The sequence below is a fragment of the Lithobates pipiens genome, unplaced genomic scaffold (assembly GCF_037356315.1).
Source record: "Lithobates pipiens isolate NorthernLeopardFrog02 unplaced genomic scaffold, aLitPip1_a1.2 Scaffold_8, whole genome shotgun sequence".
Lineage (NCBI taxonomy): Eukaryota > Metazoa > Chordata > Amphibia > Anura > Ranidae > Lithobates > Lithobates pipiens.
This window is the reverse complement of record NW_027507903.1, coordinates 121,158,292-121,178,052: the sequence shown is the minus strand read 5'-3', so window position 1 is coordinate 121,178,052 and position 19,761 is coordinate 121,158,292. Positions and strand designations below refer to the sequence as shown.

The following is a 19,761-nucleotide window of genomic DNA, read 5'->3' as shown; positions in this document are numbered from 1 at the left end:
GATTATCATTGTAGTTGTATAACACTTGTATTACACTCTAGATTATTATTGTAGTTGTATAATACTTGTTTTACACTCTGAATTTTTATTGTAGTTGTATAATCTGGATTATCATTGTAGTTCCATAACACTTGTATTACACTCTGGATTATCATTGTAGTTCTATAACACTTGTATTACACTCTGGATTATCATTGTAGTTCCATAACACTTGTATTACACTCTGGATTACCATTGTAGTTCTATAACACTTGTATTACACTCTAGATTATTATTGTAGTTGTATAATACTTGTTTTACACTCTGAATTTTTATTGTAGTTGTATAATCTGGATTATCATTGTAGTTCCATAACACGTGTATTACACTCTGGATTATCATTGTAGTTCTATAACACTTGTATTACACTCTGGATTATCATTGTAGTTCCATAACACTTGTATTACACTCTGGATTATCATTGTAGTTCTATAACACTTGTATTACACTCTAGATTATTATTGTAGTTGTATAATACTTGTTTTACACTCTGAATTTTTATTGTAGTTGTATAATCTGGATTATCATTGTAGTTCCATAACACTTGTATTACACTCTGGATTATCATTGTAGTTCCATAACACTTGTATTACACTCTAGATTATTATTGTAGTTGTATAACATGTGTTTTACACTCTAGCTTGTCATTGTAGTTGTGTAACACTTGTATTACACTCTGGGTTATCATTCTAGTTGTATAACACTTATACAACTGCAATGTCAGCCTAGAGTGTAATACAAGTGTTATACAACTACAATGATAATCTAGAGTGTAATACAAGTGTTATACAACTACAATGATAATCCAGAGTGTAATGCAAGTGTTATACAACTACAACTACAATGATAATCGAGAGTGTAATACAAGTGTTATACAATTACAATGACAAGCTAGAGTGTAAAACACGTGTTATACAACTACAATAATAATTCAGAGTGTAATACAAGTGTTATAGAACTGCAATGATAATCCAGAGTGTAATACAAGTGTTATATAACTACAATGATAATCCAGAGTGTAATACATGTGTTATACAACTACAATGACAACCTAGAGTGTAATACATGTGTTATACAACTACAATGACAACCTAGAGTGTAATACAACACTTGTATTACACTCTGGATCATCATTGTAGTTGTAAATAATACAATGTATAAAGATACTGATGCGCACAATTCTGTATATATAAATAGGTAAGCTAACCATGAATATGTAATAAGCTCTTGTGTACACAGTGACCTGTGGCCATGAACTCCATTAGGTTGTTGTTGTTGATGTACAAACATAGCATTGACAGGAAATGAGACCTTACTGTTGTATGACTCACACATAGCACTCATTAGCTTGGTCTTTGACGTCATAATGCATGACATCCTCTTTGGAGGAGATGACTGCATTCTGATTGTAGATGGGTTATGTGAATGGAAGGCAGTCATTGGCCCTGGGTATCACCCCACCTGGCACTAAGGAATGGGTGCTCTGGGCTACAGTAGAAAGATAGACTTGGCCACATATGTAAGATAATGGGCAGGAATGAACAGTATAAGGCTGGTATGATGGTTTGATGGCTGTAAAATTAGTGGTGGCTTGTAAGACTGGAAAATGGTGCTGATGGGAGGGCAATAACCAAGAATACTTTATAGAATTGTCTATGTAATTTGTTGGCTGTCTGTTTTCTAACATGATAACATCTGGCACACATCCCATGCCATCCAAGCCTACATTCAGTATATTATTGCTTAGAGGCCAGCCATATAAATGGCAGTAACAAGATAACCGTTCATGGTGACTATATAAAGAGCACGGCCTGCAACAAATCTTTCATTGCAAGTGTCAGCTTAGGAAGAGGCCTAGTGGGACTTGTGTGGAAATCACTGCAGAGGTGATTATTTCATCAGGAAAAGGGAAAATAAAGATATTACACTAAAAAAATAGGTCAGTTCAAGTGATACTAAACTCTGATTTAAAAAAATATCTTTTCAATTATGTATTCATAATTCAAAAAACTGCCTTCTATTATCAGCTTCCATCCAAAATGTTTTGTGATCTGACTTCCTGTTAGTGGGTGGCTACATTCGTTTTCTATGATCCCACTCATAGATGTGCGCAGGGGGTGTGCCTGGACACACCCTAATCACTATGTGGGGTGCCAATTCCCCCTACTGCCTGGGCTTCCCACCTCTTATTGCCCCCCCCCCCGCCCCCGAAGTGCTGCTGGCTTCCCTCCTCTCCTTTCCCTCTAGCTGTTGCGGGATATCTTTCAGGATGAAGAGCGGGGGGAAGGGGCTAGTAAATATGTAATTTACCGACCTCCACCTTTTCTAAATGAACACAATGAACACACTTGCTCACTGTGTCCATTCATAACTGAAGCATAGTAAACTGTGGTACAGCACAGAGCACTTCCTTATTCACTGGCCCGTGGAGCTAAATCTGCAGAGAAAGGCATGTGTGTTTCAGCTTTGGGGTGTGCACACCTATGGTCCCACTGTGTGTAGGAACATAGCCACCCTCTTTTTCCTGTTCCTGAGATGGACTATGGCGGTGATATGTAATTAGTGTACCTCCCAGCTGTTGCAAAACTACAAGTCCAATCATGCCTCTGCCTCTGGGCGTCATGCTTGTGGCTTCCAGAGATTTGCTATGCCTCATTGGACTTGTAGTTCTGCAACAGCTGGAGGTCCACTAATTGCACTGCTTGTTCCAATCAAAGGGAAGTGAGAAGGAAAAAGAGAGGTTTAGGTGCTCACGGAGAACATTACAAGGAGGCAGTAGGATTCAAGTTCATGAAAAATGACAAGGCCATTAAGTAGTAGATGTTTGGATTATTTTTGGAGAATAAGGATATTATTTTGTGTCACTTTAGGTTTTCAAGCTTTGGAAAATAAACAAGGACTCTTGAATGGCTGCATCTGTATACAGAGCAGAAAGGGCTATAGAAAGAAAAACCCAAAACATTGCAGGCTATCATTTTATATTGCACAACACTTATAGAGCTTATGTCATAGAGCTTAGAAGTAACTGCACATTGTGATTTCTGTCTAATATTAACCACTTGCCGCCCACCATATAGCAAAATGACGGCGGCAAAGTGGTTTCAAGATCCTGCCCAGACGTCATATGACGTCGCCAGGATGTCATATGCGCGGGGGGGGGGGGGGGCACATCGCGGCAATAATTTTTCTGGTGTGTCAATCTGACACAGCACAACACCGATCTAGGTAAAGAGGGTCTGACGGAGACTATTTACCACATGATCAGCCGTGTCCAATCACAGCTGATCACAGTGTAAGCAGGAAGAGAAGTTGAACAGCTTTTCCTCACTAGCGTCTGTCAGATGCGAGTAGAGGAGAGCCAATCACCTGCTCCTCTGACGGGGGTTCTGTGCTGATTGATTATCAGCGTAACCCCCCCCCCCCCCCTGAGGATGCCCACACTGGACCACCAGGGACACCACTAGGACCACCAGGGATGCCAATCAGTGCGCACAATGGATGCCAATCAGTGACCACAATGGGCATCACTGATTTGCAGGCATTATTGTTTGGCACTGATTGGCATTCATCCGTACCATCAATTAGTGTACATCAGTGTCACCTATCAGTGCCCATCCATGCCCATCCATACCACCTATCAGTGCCCCTCTGTGCCGCCTATCAGTGCCCATCTGTGCCACCTATCAGTGCCCATCTGTGCCACCTATCAGTGCCCATCCATGCCACCTATGTGTATCCATCAGTGCTGCCTATCAGTGCCACTTATCAGTGCTGCATATTAGTGCCCATCAGTGCCACCTCATTGGCGTCACCTCATCGGTGCCCGTCAGTGCAGCCCCATCAGTGCCCATCAGTGAAGGAGAAAACTTATTTATTTATTTACAAAGTTTTGTAACAGAAACAAAAAAAAATGGTCTTTTTTTTTATTTGTTTAGCAGAAAATAAAAATCCCAGAGGTGATCAAATACCACCAAAAGAAAGCTCTATATTTGGGAACAAAATGATAAAAATGTAGTTTGGGTACAGTGTTGTATGTCCGCGCAATTGTCATTCAAAGTGCGACAGTGCTGAAAGCTGAAAATTGGCCTGGGCAGGAAGGTGCATAAGTGCCTGGTTTTCATAAGCATGCATGTTAAAGGGAGCTTTATTATTTAGGTGCCCACCCTCCTTTAACTTTAAGAAAAAAAGTTTTTTGATCAGCCAGCAGTTTAAGCAAAAAAAAACAGTGACCTGATCCCCCCATCCACACATTCAAAGTGTATGGGGGAATTCTCCAGCTGTGTCATTGTATTCTATAAGTGGGGAGACTTCCCCTCCATCAGATTACACTGATCAACACTGCAGACTATAAATTGCAGCGTTGATCGAGTGGATTTTTTCCAACGGTCTGGTTGAACAGAAGTTGGTTGGTAGACTTCTGTTGAACCACAGTGCCCATACATGGATTGAAATTCAGCCAGTCCCTGCTGAACCAGCCAAATTTCGATCCATGTAATGCCAGCTTAACCTGGCCATGCACTGCTCAAATTTCAGCAACCCCACTCAACCCTCACTCAACAAAAGTACATTTTCAGTGTATTATCTAAAGGAGCTGATCTGAGTGTGAGTGTTATATCACATTTGTTTTGTAACTGCATGAAGTACAAGGTCTGCTTTAAAAATGTGTCAGTGTGGCACTCACAGGAATTTCTGAATTTGATGCCATGATCTGATTTTTCTCCATAAAGATGGAAGCATCTTTGTGCAGGCAAAATGCATGGACAGCATCTACTTCTTAGTCTGAGATACTGAATTAGAGATGACACAGTAATTTAAAGAGGAACTGCAGTCTGCTCACATAATGTGTAATAAAAACATCTTTACCATTCTGAAGCTTCCCTCCAACCACTTTGCGTATTATTTTATATATACTGTGATTCTGTACTTGCCAAATATGCTGCAGAAATCTCCTTTCACTTAGTCTGGCTGCGGCCATTTTAACTGTGGGCAGCTGAAGCTGCTTCCTGTTCACTTCCTAGATTTACACAGAGGCACATCTCCTCCAGCTCTGCAGCATTCATTGGTCCTCGTATGACACACCCCCCTTCCTTCCCAACTCTTACAAGAGTGAGAGAGAAAGCTGTGCATGATGTCATAAGCCTAGGTTTTTTCACCAGACAAGAAACAGGAAGTGGGCTGTATAAGGTATTTACTGGCAGAAAAAAAAAATGTTTTACTATCCAAAGTTAAAACAAAAGAAGTTTGTTAAAAAGAAGGCAGAAGATTTAATAAAGTTGAAAAAAAATTACTCAAGATTCGCTTTAAATCCTGGTCACTTTGCACCTGCAGATTGGTTACAAAGTTTACATTTTGCAGTCTGATCACTGGAGGAGAGGAGACTGAGGAAATATTTCCTCCTGTCTGCAGCAGACATATGACATCATCAAATCCTAGGCAAAGCATAAATAGTGGACTGGAGTCACTCTACCTACTGTGATGCGTAGCAGGATTGTGGGGTAGATTTACTAAAACTGGTTTACTCAGAACCTGGTGCAGCTGTGCTGGTAGCTAATCAGATTCTAACTTCAGCTTGTTTAATTAAAGCGGGATTCCACCCTAAAGTGGAACCTCCGCTGATCGGATCCCTCCCCCCCTCCGGTGTCACAATTGACACCTTTCAGGGGGGAGGGGGGTGGAGATACCTGTCAAAGACAGGTATTTACACCCACTTCCGGGCATAGACTCCCGTGGGAGTCTACTCCATTTCCTGCCCTGCCGCGCTGTCTGCTGGGACACACACGGGTCCCAGTGACAGCGCGGAGATTTCCTATTGCGCTGCGCGACTCGCGCATGCGCAGTAGGGAACTGGGAAGTGAAGCCGATTCGCTTCACTTCCTGATTCCCTCACCTAGAATGGTGGCGGCAGCAGCCGAGAGCCTAGCGATCTATCGGCCTCGGCTGCCGGCATCGCTGGAACCCGGGACAGGTGAGTGTCCATTTATTAAAAGTCAGCAGCTGTAGTATTTATAGCTGCTGGCTTTTAATATTTTTTTTTTGGTGGAATCCCTCTTTAAGCTTTGGCAATAAATCTTGGAAGCTGATTGGTTTCTATGCAGAGTTGCACCAGCTTTTGCACTCTTTAGTTTTACTAAATAAACCACTGACTGTATGAAAAAACAAACAGTGGTGTATTTAGCTGTTTGGCTGCTGTTCCAGTGTAATTCTGCAGAAAAAAGATCTTGGCTAGGGTGGGATTTTTTTTGGCTAGAACCCTGAGAGCACTATATTCAGAGTTGCTTAGGCTTCAAAATAGAATATTATTACCCACATGACGATTGGCTTTAAAGTGATTGTAAAGGATGTTTTTTAAAAAAATGTTAAAATAACAAACATGTCACATTATACTTATACTTACCTCCACTGTGCAGTTCATTTTGCATAGAGTGTCCCCGAACATCCCCTTCTGGGGTCCCCCGGCAGCTCTCGGGGCTCCAGATAACCCCCTAGGAGAAGCATTCTCCCAAAGGGAGTCTAGCATTTGTGTCCACAGACACGAATGTTGGACTCGGCTCCGCCCCCGTCACCCGCATCATTTGATTTGATTGACAGCAGCGGGAGCCAATGGCTGCTCTGCTATCAATCTATCCAATCAAAATCCAGGACCCCGTGGAGAGAGAGACAACGCGTCCCCGCTGAGGAGATGAAGGGGCTCAGGTAAGTAAAACGGGGCGGCTGGGGGGCCCGTGACTGCCAGGTGTTTTTTCACCTTAATGCTTAATGCATACACAAAGGTTTAGAACCCATTTAAGTATTGCTATTGGGGTTGTGAAAGTGGGGGGATAGAGCAGAGATCTAAAAGGAAGCAGTCACATTCTATGCTAGCACCACTTGACATTTATAAATTGAAGCTTTAAAAGCTTATGCCACCTTTCTCACCTTGTCTTTATGTTACACCCATATTTAGAGTGTAACATAAAACATGGTTACCAAATGTGGCAGGGGAGAGTACATAAAATGTTACTAAACCCAGGACTCTGCATTCTCTATATCTGGTCTCCCACAGTACATGGAAATGCAATTATTTTAGTAAATATAAACTCTTAAATACCTTTTCTCATCAACAGTATATAGCAGTCTTGTGTCTTCTAACAGTGTTCAGCCGAGCACTGGTTAAAGTATGTAGGAGGGGTTTCATTCTTCTTTGACTGTCCTATGAGGCTGCATGATTCCTGACTTTCTGTCTGATTGGCCCTGTGCTGATTACATGCACTCTCCCGAAAAAAAAGAGAAAAAAAAACCTCTCTGGCAATACACACCAAACTGAGCATGTGCAGCGTGCCCCCAAGACTCTGTTCTATAAGAAGGTGGATTGGGGACTGTGGAAGAAGGGAAGGATCAGAGAAGACAGGATCAAACAGCCTTTTGTACACAATGCAGATGATTAACCCCTTAGGTTCCACAGTGAGTATAGCAAGCATGTTTTACTTCATATACATGCTGATTTTACTGTTGTGGTGTTAGTAACACTTTAAAGGGGAACTTCCCCTTTGGGATGGAGCTCCTCTTTAACCACACGTTTTTTTTGCTAGAAAATTACTTAGAAACCCCAAACATTATACTTTTTTTTTTTTCTAACACCCTAGAGAATAAAATGGCGGTCATTACAATACTTTTTGTCACACCGTATTTGCGCAGCAGTCTTACAATGCATTTTTTGGAAAAAAATCACTTTTATGACTAAAAAAACAAGAAAGCAGTAAAGTTAGCCCAATTTTTTTTTTTATATTGTGAAAGATAATGTTACGCCGAGTAAATTGATACCCAAAATGTCACGCTTCAAAATTGCACTCGCTCGTGGAATGGCGTCAAACTTTTACCCTTAAAAATCTCCATAAGCGACGTTTAAAAAATTCTACAGGTTGCATGTTTTGAGTTACAGCGGAGATCTAGGACTAGAATTATTGATCTTGCTCTAACGATTGCGGCGAATCCTCACATGTGTGCTTTGACCACCATTTTCATATTCCAGCGGTACTCACATATGCGTTCGCTCGTCGGGATGGGGTCCTTTAAAATTTCATTTTTTTTTATTATTTATTTTATTTTATTTCTTTTTACACTGTTTTTTTTAAAAAAAAAGAATTTGGATCACTTTTATTCCTATTACAAGGAATGTAAACATCCCTTGTAATAGAAAAAAGCATGACAGGTTCTCTTAAATATGAGATCTGGGGTCAAAAAGACCCCAGATCTCATATTTGGACTTAAATGCAATAAAAAATTAAAAAAAGAAGAAAGAAAATTGTGATTTAAAAAAACGACATTGAAAAAATGTGCCTTTAAGAGGTATGGGCGGAAGTGATGTTTTGACGTCGCTTCCGCCCTGCTATGGTATGGAGACGGGTGGGGGGCCATCTTCCCCTCTCTCGTCTCCATACCAAGGAAGTGACAGGACCCGATCGCCTCAGGTAAGCGACGGAGGGTGCGGGAGAGCGGCGGGAGGGGGGGTGGCACCTCTCCAGCCGCCAATAACGGTGATCTCGTGGGGAATCCGCCGCAAAGACCACCATTATCGTTTACCCAAACGCCGTCTGCAGAGATGGATACCTCAGTTGTGGCAGCAGCTGCTGCCGTTACCGCGGTATACCTCTTCAAAAAAGGGACGTACATCGTTGTGTTTCGGCGTTTGGTAAGTGATTAAGCTTTGCACACTGGTACTAACTAGTATTTCAACATTTCTTTTCTCCATTAGTTTCTCTCCCTCATTTAGATAACATGACCCCAGTGTTGACAGAGAGGGGCAGAAGAGGGGCAAAATAGGACATCTTCAGGTGCCCAACATCCTCCCTATCTATCTATGGCTTCATCAGTTGTTGCCCGCATGGTACCCAAGGTTGTATTGCTGCACAATAAAAACCTCTGGCTTTGTGTAACAAAAAAGCATCCACCCGCCAGTTCGTTGATGATTTTTGAGCAATTTGTGGCAATTTGTAGCCATTTTGTCAAGGTATCCCTGAAGAACCTTAGGAAGCACCCTGGTTGAAAGACTGGTTTAGGACTGTACATGTAAAGCATTGGTTCATTTTAAACACTTGTTTACCACTGGGAACCTATGCGACAAAGGCCAACCTTCCTTCACTGAAACATGCCAGCACCAGAGTCTACTGTTCCACTGTACTGTATCGGTAAAATGCTGGGTATAATTATTATCATTTATTTTCCCTATCGTGTTTCCATTTTCCCTCCCCTCTTTCTCTGGTTCTGCCAACTCCACATGATTTTAATTGTTAATTGATTTTAAATTGGATTGTACCATCCCCTATTCTGGAGGAATGGATATCTTTTCTATACAAACTTGATTTTATCGTAAATATGTATCCCATGAGGAAGGCTCCGGCCGAAACGTGTTAGTGCTTTAGATGTCGCACTGCTGTTAGTGCTCAATAAAGATTTAAGAAGAAGCAATCGAGTTGCTGGCATTTTTTGCAATTATTATCAACATGTCACTTTTATTACATGTCACCTGAAGAAATTAACATAAACTGTGGCTTTGGATGTGTAGGATTAGGGCAGATGGTGCAGGTGGACCTATGAACTTTCCCTAGGCCTTGTAGAAGACATAAGCCTTCTTAGGCCTGGGTCACACCTATGCAGGTTGCAGTTTGCATTTTCTCAGGTGCATTTTGCGTTTCTCAATACTAGGGTTTTTTTTTCAGCGGGAACGTGGGGGAACGCAGTTCTGGCACCTCCAGCACTGAATGTATTCTATGGCAAGGTGTGTTGGAGGGTCAATTGATGCTGACTGCTGGGGAATCTATTGTCACTGGGGATCTATTTTTTTTTTTGTGGGGGTCTATTGTTTCTGGGGTGGTATTTTATTTGGGGGGGGTCCATTGTTGCTGGGGGGAGGTCTGTCATTGTGTGTTGGGGGATCTATTATTGCTGTTGTGGGGTCTGTTGTTGCTTGGGTGGGGTCTATCAAATTCCATACAATTTAGTAGCACAAAATGATACTTGGTTCTGTACTAAAAAGAGCAGTACTGGGAGGTTAGTAAGGGGTGGAGCCAAGAGACAGTGCTCGGAGGTGGGTAGGGGGGCAGAGACTAAGGGTGACTCATAAGGGGGGAGTTCACGCACCTATTCTCTGAGAAAAAAAGCCCTGCTCAATACATGTTTTTGATCCATTGAAGTCTATGGAACCAAAAACCAGAAAAAAATCCCAGGCCCTTTCCATAAAATGCAAAGATGTGAACTACAGCCATAGGAAACCATATTAAATGGACTGTAGTTTCTGCAAAACTGAAAATGCCAGGCCTTATACCGTGTATATACTGTTTATATATCAGAGGGGAGAAAGGACAGATGGTTGCAGCCTGGAGGATGCTGTGTGTTTGGATAGCCATATATTTATTTACTGACTGCCATCTTATCCTTAGCACAGGCCTGAATTATTCATTGCAGAGGCTCTAGAGAACAAACCTGGAACTCTAGACATTGATAATGTATCCTCCAGAACATTCTAACCAACCTCTCTCCCCATCCCCCCCCCACTAGTCATTAACCCCGTAGCTGCCGGCCGTGTACATTATGGAACATTGCACACAACATCAGCAATATCTGTCTCATTAATGACTCCAATGAAACATGCTTAACTGTGCAGACAGGAAAGACTGAATCTAAATGAATAGAATGCATGCAGCTGTTATCACGTCACCAGTACCTGCAGTGCCATGTGTTGTTTTGGGATGCATACACTATAGCTATAAGGGGCCATCGTCTGAATATGTATGCATATTAAAAAGCTGTTTTTGTATTTTGCTTAATTTAACAAATATGATAATGTAGGGTTAAGGTGCCATTTTTTTATACTAACAGGCTAAAATGACATAGATGCAGTTTGTGTGAATGCGGCCATTTGTCTGCTGGCTCCAGGGTTAGCAACTTTGCTCCATGGAAAAGTGAAGGGGGATTTGTCCCTTTTTTAAAGGCAGTACAACTATATTTAGGTGGGTGGGGATGATCAGAGCAGTTGTGGCATAAATACTAGAATCAATCCCCCTGCAGCGCAGGAGGGAGGAAGAGGAGGAGAAGCCTGCAGAGCTGTAGGGAGAGCCACAAGAGAATCAGTGTCAGCAATAAGGCAGTGCAGTGCACTGCACTTTTGAACTGATTGGGCCCAGTAGAGGAGGGCTGGTTGTGCTGTGTTATCAGCGGTCCTGCAACCCCCCCCCCCCCCCATCCTAGTGCCCTAAGGTGGCTGCCTAAACTGCAATATGCTGGTGCAGGCCCTGCTAAGCCAAGATGGGGTTAGTGTTGGGCCAGTGGTCATGCTGACAGCAGAGGTCATCTGATTACACTGCAGTGCAGAGGCTTTGCTAGGGGGGAAAAAGACCAGGGGCTTGAGCCTGAAGTCCAAGCCTGGCAGGGGGGGGGGGGGTTGACTGCTCGTCGGGGGGGGTTTGGCTCACTTGCTGGTTCTGGCTTACCAGTGACCATCCATGCTGACCACTAAACTGACCTACCAGACTCTGACACCTACACTGTCCCCCCTAACACCTACACTGACCCCCCCTGACACCTACACTGACCCCCCCTGACACCTACACTGACCCCCCTGACACCTACACTGACCCCCCTGACACCTACACTGACCCCTCCTGACACCTACACTGACCCCTCCTGACACCTACACTGACCCCTCCTGACACCTACACTGACCCCTTCCGACACCTACACTGACCCCTTCCGACACCTACACTGACCCCTCCCGACACCTACACTGACCCCTCCCGACACCTACACTGACCCTCCGACACCTACACTGACCCTCCGACACCTACACTGACCCCTCCTGACACCTACACTGACCCCTCTGACACTTACACTGACACCTGCACTGACCCCCCTGACATGCACTGACCCCCCTGACACCTACACTGAATCCCCCCTGACAGGTGACCTCTTGACACCTGCAGCTCAGCCTTACCTGTAGTGTAGCCCATCTGATTCATGACTACTCAGAGACAGCAGGCTGCATGCACCAGGCAGCCAGAGAGCCAGGATAGGAGAGCAGCTCCACTGCCTGCCCATTTACACAGAGCGAGTGGGCATCTCAGTGCTTGGCGTGGCTGCAGTGTCATTCCCACCTCCTGGATCCGACAGCGCCTATGATGGAGTCACACATCCCACAGCCCAGGTGTTCTGTCAAAATCACAGGCTGAGTCATGTGACAGTCTGACTCTGACTGTTTCTCTTTGTATATGGCCACTCAGGCTCCGGGTTAACAATACAATTATGAATGCCCGAGACCCGGGGCTTTTTGGGGAACCATTTGGGGCTCCAGCCCCCCTCAGCCCCACCCGCCGACGCCACTGCTGTAGTGCCTGTTTTTCCTGCATATATCCCCATATATTCTACGGGCCTGGGTTGTCACATGACACAGCTGCAGCAGGAATTATACCCTCTGTTGCTTTTGATGGGTGTAACACCCACTAAACGTGACTGCCGATTCAAGTGCATCTTAACCACTTAAGCCCCGGACCATTTGGCTGGCCAAAGACCAGAGGACTTTTTGCGATTTGGCACTGCATTGCTTTATCTGAGAATTGCGCAGTTGTGCGTCGTGGCTCCCAAACCAAATTGACGTCCTTTTTTCCCATAAATAGAGGTTTCTTTTGGTGGGATTTGATCACCTGCTATGGTTTTTATTTTTTGCGCTATAAACAAAAAAATAGCGACAATTTTGAAAAAAACGCATAATTTTTTACTTTTTGCTATAATAAATATCCCCAAAAAATATATAAAAAAACATTTTTTTTCCTCAGTTTAGGCCGATACATATTCTTCTACACATTTTTGGTAAAAAACAAAAACAAACGCAATAAGCGTTTATTGATTGGTTTGCGCAAAAGTTATAGCGTTTACAAAATAGGGGATAGTTTTATGGCATTTGTATTAATAATCTTTTTTTATTAGTAATGGCGGCGATCAGCATTTTTTTATCAGGACTGCGACATTATGGCAGACAGATCGGACACTTTTGGAGTAATTTTGGGACCATTCACATTTATACAGCGATCAGTGCAATTACAAATGCATTGATTACTGTGTAAATGTGTCTGGCAGTGAAGGAGTTAACCACTAGGTGGCGCTGTAGGGGTTAAGTGTGTCCTAGGGAGTGATTATAACTGGGGGGGCCTATGTGTGACGCAACACTGATCACCGCTCCCGATTACAGGGAGCTGTGATCAGTGACAGAGTCACTAGGCAGAACGGGAAAATGCTTGTTTACAGTATTTCCCCGTTCTTCCACTCTGTGAAATGATCACGGGTATCCCCGCAGACATAGAGTCTGCAGGACCCGCGAACACGCTCTCGAAGCTGCCGGCGGGCACGTGCGCTACCGGCCTCTTAAAGGGCAATGTACAGGTACGCGATTCTGCTGTACATGCTCTTCTGCCACAGTATATCTACGTGAGGTGGTCGGGAATCGGTTAAAGCGCCCCAAATCCACATGCTGGTGGCAGGACTCAAAGTCTTAAAGCAGGCGGTGCAATACAGCGCCTCCTTACTGCCTGTCAAATGCTCTCTCAAGAGCGATCTAAACCCAGATCGCTCTTCAGATATCAAAGCACATGTAAATGATAACTGGCAAATTTACAATGAAAGCTAAAACAAAATGCACTACATAGTGTGAGGGGTTTAGGGTGGCTTCTCTATCTATGGAGGAGCAACTGAGCCACCCCTGGAAAGCAGCATTTGGGTAGTGTAGGGTAGGGTAGGGTAGGAGAGGGTAGTGTTAGATGGATTGGTAGATTTAGATGGACTTTAAATAACTGATTAACAAATTATAGTCAAACTTTTTTTACTCATAGGACAAAGGTTTTAACTAAATTAATAAAAACGGACCTTTGTAAACACCCCTGTCTGTATTAATCTTTAATGTGCTGTTCACTTTTTTTTTAGCTGCTGCTCTGCAATTATAAAAAAGGAGACACTTTTAAGAATAATTGTTCTTCAGATGGTAGATGAATGTACAGTATGGATTAAGGGTCATCCATGTACTACCATGAGAGCTCCTATGAACTTCTCCAAATGTGGCCATAGATGAATATAAATTCATCCGGTTCCGCAGGGTGTGGATGTCCCTATTGGACAGAAGTTGAGCTAGCACTCAACTTCTGCCAAATGAACATGCTGGAAAACTTTTGACGATCAGCAGCTGCAGCTGCTGATCAGTGTATTCTGAAAGCACCAGGTCCTGCTGTCAGAATATATTGTCCAGGTGGGAGGGATTCCACCTCGCTTTTATGGATGGAGGAATCTTTTTATATTTTTAATGGGTTTCTTTTGATCAGTCTGCTTGCAGAAAAAAAAAAATCATGTATAGTCAGCTTAAGAGTCTATTTGCTCTGCTGTGGTTTCCTATGGTATAATGTGGGGCAAACCACACAGCATAACTGTAGCATAGAAAAGTTTACTGTTGAATTTAGTGGTTCTGGTTTAGAAAAATGTACCCTGAAGTTTAATTCCATATGGTTTTCCAAAAATACATGCGTATTGTCTTCAGTAGCGCTGCATGCAAGTCAAAAGCAAACCGCATGGTAGCTTTAGAAGAGATTGAAGAATCTCCAATCCCAGAAGATGCCAGTTGTGCGTCAGATGGAGTTAGCATGTGATGTCATATCCTGGTGGCATGTTGGCTGGTTTCCATGGCCACATTGGCTTGTTTAATGCCTGCTTTTTTATCTATATTAAAGTGCAATACCTTTTAATAAAAGTCAGGTTAAACTCACTGCACAGTGAGGAGCAGAGGATGAGACAGGTTCTTCCTATATGAGAAGTACTGTATATTATCTTCATCTATCCCAATCATCCAAAGGCTTTTGACAGTGAGAGTGTCGACCTTGTCTTTGAGATACCAAAGTGCATTTGATCTCTAAGGCCGCGTACACACGGGCGGACTGTCTGACAGACTTGGTCCGCTGAAACGTGTTTCAGCGGACAATCAGCTCGTGTGTGGGCTTCAGCGGACTTTTTCGGCGGACAGTCTGGCGGACTAAGTCTTTCGGAATTTCCGTAATATTGTCCGTCCAAACTTGGTTTCAGCGGACAGTCCGCTCGTGAGTAGGCTAGTTCGACGGACTAAGTATGGCGCATGCTCAGAAAGGATTTACACGGCGAAAGGTTGCATTGCAGTGTATTGGACGTCGTATTTCTAGTCCCGTCGTACGTGCTGTACACGTCATTGCGCAAGCTTTCGGCGGACTGTCTGTTCATCGTGTGTGGTCAAGTCCGTTCATTCGAAAGTAGGACGGACTGTCTGTCGGATTGTCTGACGGACTTAGTTGGGCAGACAGTCCGCCCGTGTGTACGCGGCCTAACGTGAGATCAAGGGGAAGCTCACCTTCACTTTAATATTCAGAAACTCTGGGTTATTTAGTTGTCCATTCTGTAAGGACACCTGACAAAAAAATAGTCTGACAATACCATGGCCGTGGCCTACATGAATCATCAAGAATGCACTGCTCTAAAATAATCTTCATGTTCTGGCCCTGACCACCTTTCACATCCCAGGTGTAAAAAATTGGTAGGGGTTTTTTCTTGACTATCAGTGTCTGGATCCTAGGAATTGTGCCCTCCATCCAGTGGTTTGTCAAGCCCTTTTTGTTGGATCCCCGATGTTGACCTATTGGCATCCTGGTTTAATAAAAAATTAGGCAGGTTTTTCACCAGGTCTAGGAACCCACTGTATGCTATAGTGACACATTTGTTCATTGCCTTTTTGCCCCTCCAAATTCTGTCATCTTATTGCAACTGTAAGTCTTACTTTGTTGATGCGAGATAAGGGACTTTCATTCTAGAAAGTACTCAATGGGACACATTCTGTCCCACCATTACCGTGGTCTTGGCCAACATCTGACCTTCAGTACTATCATTGGACAAATCTTGCCCTTGGCCTTTCTGTTTCAGGGACCTGTAGCTTCTCATTCCCTAGTTAGGGTCTTTGTTTAAGGCAAAACTCACATCTCTCCTCTTGTCCGATATCCTGTTTCCTCTTGACACCTAAGTTGGTTTCTCTTGGCTCTACAGAAGCAACCTTTCAAACCTATTAGGGATTTTCTATTGCCTGACCTTACACGTTATTATGTGGGTCTGTTGACATTGTTGTTGTATTCCCTACAGTACTCCTCAGTTGTACTGCTTTTGGACAGTCCCAGTCATATTTAAAGAGTCTGTGTCCTGTGATTTTTGACTTACAAGTAAAATCTGTTTCCTGGAATACAGTCCAGGACAGAGGTCACTTCCCTTAATTTTTTATGATCTCCTTATTACTTGCTACAAAACTGAGGATAGCTGGGAATGAAAGGGGATATGGGAAATGTTCCAGCAATATTTTTTCTTTGTCAGTGTCTAATCACCTGAAAATTGCTGCATATAATCCAGGCATAGTGATTTAAAGAGCCCGTGTCCTATACTGCTCTCCAGAAAACTGGTTGTACTGGTAAAATGCATATTAGTAAAAAAACATTGCTGTGCTTTATAAATAGGTGGTGTTTTTGTTTTTTTTAAAGCAGAATTATAGGCATTTTTTTTTTTTTGCATAGAGTAAGGGTCCTTTCACACGAGGCAGACCAGTGCTGATCCGCCCTGCGGATATCCGCTTGCTCAGCGGGGATCGCCAGAGCGATCTCCGCTGAGCAGGAAGATGACAGGTCTGTCTCTGCACACTGCGCAGGGACGGACCTGTCACAGCGCCGCTCTCCCCTATGGGAGATCGGGTGATGACGGACTGCAGTGTCGATCCGATCCAATCCGATGACGGATGGAAAAATAGCTTTTTCCTCCGTCACACTTTTTCGGATGGGAGCGGGTCGGATGTGAAAGGGGCCTAAGGGAGAGTTAAAACACCATCTGTGTGCCACTGGGGAGATTTCCCTTCCCTTCCTGTCCCATGGCCAATACAATCGCTGCAAATCCCTGCAAATTAAGGGAATCTCTTGGAGGGCCCCCAGATTTCCCCTCTATTACTGTTCTGAGGACAGCCCAAAATTTTGGATTTTCTTTTACTTTCACACTATTGCAAATTGGATGGATCCAATTCGTATGTCAGGAGATTGTGACCGACTCTCTATGGAGCAGGTTCACACATCTCTGGAGCGGCTCTGGCGCAAATTGCACAGGAGTCCTGTGCTGTGCGTCTTCTGGTCCATTTCAGGTCCAAATTCAGCCAACAGTTCGGACTGAAATCGGACCTGAAACGGTGAACAGGGACTCACCGGATCCCTGCTGTGAGCCGCTCTGTGTGGCAGTTTAAACCCAGACACAATAATAATAGTAAACAGAACAAACTTGACAGGTATTCCAATCTGTCCCTACTCTCTGTCCAAAGCAAAAAAATTAAATAAAAAAGTTTTGCCCTCAGTTATACTTTAGGCAGCGGTAAGCATGAAATGCATGTTGATTCTGGCACCAGCCTGAGCTTCCTGGATCCTCACAATAGGGTGTTCCTAGTTTTATTGGGTCTGCCTGTACACTCCATAAATCAGTGTATAGATCGCATCTGCTTCCTGTACACTACCAACATCACTGGAATCATCTTAAAAGTTATCTTTGTTCAATTTTATTTATTGTATGTTTTATGTTTTATGTATATACTATAGGATTTTTAGGAAATGTGTATGCATTGTTATGAGTCATTACAGACTTTACAAATATTGGAATAAGTTATACGAATAGTCTGCCGCTTAAAATAAAATCCTGATTTTTTTATTTTATTTTTTTATTGGACCATAGTTTTTCTTTTAGGCAACTGTAAAAGTAACAGTACTGTTACTAAAAAAATTAAAAAAAAATAAATAAAAAAAAAGGCATTTGACATAATCTACAAATTGTGGAATTAGCTTTGTTATATATACAAAATACATACATTGTATACTAAAATTTGTATACTAAAATCTGTGTATTGGACCATTACAAATTACTAGGAGTTTGTTTATCTCATTTGGGATTGTTAGCACAGCTCATTAAACGAAAATGTCCTCCTTCTATACAGGACTGTTATCCTAAAAATGAGAGTAATGCATTCTGGGTACTGTGATTAACGCACTGCTGCCTTTAAGGTCACTGGGAGTTCTTGCTGCATCTCATCTCTAAGTTTTTGGAAGGGATAGTGCGATTTTGGCAGGAAATGAGCTATAAATCTATATTTTAATCATTCACAAAGTCCTTCCTGTTCTAAATCACAGTGCATGTCCCCAAATGCACTTCTAAGTACTGTAAATCCTGTTGATTTTATAAAAAACATTTTAAAGGAATAATCTTTTAAGATTCTGGCAAGATTTTTCTAATGTATCAAGCAGTGCTGTATGAACTGAGTGTGCTTTACTTAGCAGTCTTAATAAAACAGTGAATTTAAGAAAAAAAATATGTTTAAGTGTTCACTGAAAATTTACAATAGATAAATACTAAAAAGAAATAAAAGAACACGTATGTACGCAGAACTTTTATAAACATGAAGCAAGGACTGATATCCTTGACATCTTGGGTTTGATAAAAGCAACCTTTCAATACCTCGGTCTAATTTTCTTGGCCTATCCTGTAAGGCTCTAGCTAGCATAAGGGATGCCACGCTGGCCATTAATCTTCAAGAGCTAGATTGACACAGACTCTGATTCCTGGCTGTACCTCAATATAAGTGTTTACTTTGCAGACATGTATAACTAGGAACAAGCCAAGGATCAGGACAGGAGCCAGATATGGATAACAAGGAACCAGGCCCGAGGTCAGGACAAGAATCAGACACAGATAACCAGGAACAAGCCAAGGATCAGGACAGGAGCCAGATATGGATAACAAGGAACCAGGCCAAGGTCAGGACAAGAATCAGACACAGATAACCAGGAACAAGCCAAGGATCAGGACAGGAGCCAGATATGGATAACAAGGAACCAGGCCAAGGTCAGGACAAGAATCAGACACAGATAACCAGGAACAAGCCAAGGATCAGGACAGGAGCCAGCAGGGGTGGGCTGGACCGGGGGGCAGGGTGGAAATTTCCCCCCAGGCCGCCTACCTTGACATTAAAAACGGCCGTGGCGGTGCTCTGTCATAAATTCCAACTTATCAAATTCTGAACCTTATGACAGAACAGCGGCCGCCGATTGGCTGTATGGCACCTTCTGCACTGCACTCTGGGAGTTGTAGTCCGGCCGCGCTCGAGTTCCTGGTGGTGGGAGGAACTCGGCAATGCAGAAAACTACAACTCCCACCTCCCAGGAGTCTCAGAGGCAGTCGTCAGGGCATATGACATACCAGGGGTGAAGGTGCGTCACGTCACACGTGACCTGAATGGTTGTGGACTGGGGCCGAGCTCTGGATTGAGGAGTGGCAGAGAAGAGGTGACAGATTCTTCACCCCACCTCGAAGAGACCATGCAAGGCAAGGACCTGGCTGTGAGATAGACCCAGACACACCCCCCAGCTGACCCCCCCCCCCCCCCACATCCCATGGGCACTGATCAACCTGCGCTGATGATGGGCACTGCACTGTGAGGCTGAATTGATGGGCACTTATCAAACTGCACCAAGGATGGGCATTTAAACTGCACTGATGATGGGCACTTGTCAAACTGCACTGATGATGGGCATTTAAATTGCACTGATGATGGGCACTTATCAAACTGCACTGATGATGGGCATTTAAACTGCACTGGTGATGGGCACTGCACTGGTGATCCTGCTT

General features: G+C 43.3%; 1 protein-coding gene across 3 annotated transcripts in view; it reads left to right on the top strand.

The window, feature by feature from the left end:
- CIB2 (calcium and integrin binding family member 2) overlaps positions 1-19,761 on the top strand; it is a 52,557-nt gene that overhangs the window by 4,289 nt on the left and 28,507 nt on the right. The gene's annotated exons all lie outside the window — the stretch shown is intronic.